The sequence below is a fragment of the Notothenia coriiceps genome, unplaced genomic scaffold, assembly GCF_000735185.1.
Source record: "Notothenia coriiceps isolate Sejong01 unplaced genomic scaffold, NC01 NC01_scaffold00018996, whole genome shotgun sequence".
Lineage (NCBI taxonomy): Eukaryota > Metazoa > Chordata > Actinopteri > Perciformes > Nototheniidae > Notothenia > Notothenia coriiceps.
Window position 1 is genome coordinate 978231 of NW_011351697.1, and position 1913 is coordinate 980143.

At 41.3% G+C, this 1913-nt stretch overlaps 1 long non-coding RNA gene across 1 annotated transcript; it reads right to left on the reverse strand.

The window, feature by feature from the left end:
• Nucleotides 1-1142: 1142 nt before the first annotated feature.
• LOC104951362 (uncharacterized) lies at nucleotides 1143-1455 on the reverse strand. Its single transcript, XR_799017.1, has 3 exons — nucleotides 1433-1455; nucleotides 1313-1340; nucleotides 1143-1220 (listed from the first exon to the last, which is right to left on the reverse strand). It is a non-coding gene; the product is annotated as an uncharacterized lncRNA (long non-coding RNA).
• Between the last annotated feature and the right edge of the window lie 458 nt (nucleotides 1456-1913).

Here is a 1913-nt window from a genome sequence, read left to right on the forward strand (position 1 = left end):
CAACACGACATAATGGCTATCCTCTGGCTTGCTAGCTCTGGTTCCTCTAATTGCCCAAGAGGAGGAAAGCAGGGAGGGAAAATAATAAAGGATGCATACTGCCAAATGTGGTTACATTTGGCAGTATGCATCTGTTTAGTAACCCAAGAGCATGAAGAGGATTATGATGGGAGCAGGCGCAGCCGAAAAAATGGCTTTTGGCTTTTATCCAGTCTAATCAAAGTCCTTGTTACCTCATCCCCTGCCCAAACACACACACACACCAGAGTCCTGCACGGGTCTGATTTTGAGCGGGTCTTGAAAATCAGACCCGTGCAGGACTCTGGTGTGTGTGTGTGTTTGGGCAGGGGATGAGGTAACAAGGACTTTGATTAGACTGGATAAAAGCCAAAAGCCATTTNTGGGGGCAGCAATGGAGAAGGCTCTGTCCCCCCAGAGGGTGGGGGCAGCGATGGAGAAGGCTTTGTCCCCCCAGAGAGTGGGGGCAGCGATGGAGAAGGCTCTGTCCCCCCAGAGGGTGGGGGCAGCGATGGAGAAGGCTCTGTCCCCCCAGCTTCGGAGCTTGGTTCGTGTGGGGATAGAGAGGAGGTTCGCTTCTGATGAACAAAGGCTGCGGGAAGGGGTGTGGTGGTGGATCAGGTCGGTGAGGTAGGGGGGGGCTGGTTATTTGGGGTATTATCATAGTACTCTACTTATACTTTAGCTAATTCAAGAGTTTGACTAACTGTGATTAAGGGCACTGTTTTTATACTGCTTGTATTGTAATTGTTTGTCTATTTGCTCTTTTTATAGTCTGTAGATATACATAAGTTAATGTGTAAATTAATGTACAAATACACATTTTAAGAATATGCTATATACATTAGCATTAGTAAAGTTTGTTGTAAACAGTTCCACATACTCTCTAAAACTATTTGTAGGCAGACTATCTAAGTAAAGTAATACCGTTTGATTTGTAACCTTTTTCCATGAACCTGTACTTATTTATTTCCTTGTGTTTCTATTCTAACACTTCTATTTCCAAATTGTGTTTAAATCTGATCTTGTCTTGTAATTGATCCAAACAGGCGGCACGATGCATACAAAAAAACCCTCTCAGAAATCAACCTTTGCATTTCCACTCTGACTTTAAAATGGTCACCTGTGCACATGCATACGCCTCCAGGGTGAAATTGCAGGAAACACCTTTAGATGAGTTCAAGTGAGAGTGCAGGGCAGAGCTGTGAAAACACAAGAAGTTAAATGTCAGATTTGAGGTTATTCAAAGACTTGTTGTAATTTTGGATGAAAATAATGACAGCTTCCTTCCTACCTGTCAACTCCTTTGCAGATGTGCGTACCTGTCAAACAGCAGAAATATAACAATTTATCTCTAAACGCACTCACAGTAATGTAAGAAGTACAATAAGACTTTAAAGTGAAGAGCTCTTACTGTTGTACTTGATATCTGGGCACTGTAAAAGAAAGATTTAAGGAATGAATGACTTTGAAAGAATATCACAAAACAAACCATCTCAAACAATGAATTCATGAGCAACAAATGTAAGATAAAAATGAAAACATATTGAGCAAAAATAAAGAAATCTCACCGTTAAGTTCTGTGGCAGACACTCTGTGAAAAACAAAAGGTACAACATATTCAGTGTCTAAATGTAATACACATTGTAAGAGCCATTTAGGCACATTCTTTTATGGTAATGAATTATGGCTTGGTGAGCCAATTGAATATTATTTTAAGTTTAATGAACTGAATAACTATGAATTATTATTATACTGTTTTTGTAACGTTTTATCTAGCTCAGCGGTTTTCAAAGTGTGAGGAGCGCCTCCCCTGGGGGGCGCCAGAGAGCTTCAGGGGAGGCGCAGCGTGAGACACAAAAGAACGAGAAAAAGACGAGTAAAGTGACACTTGC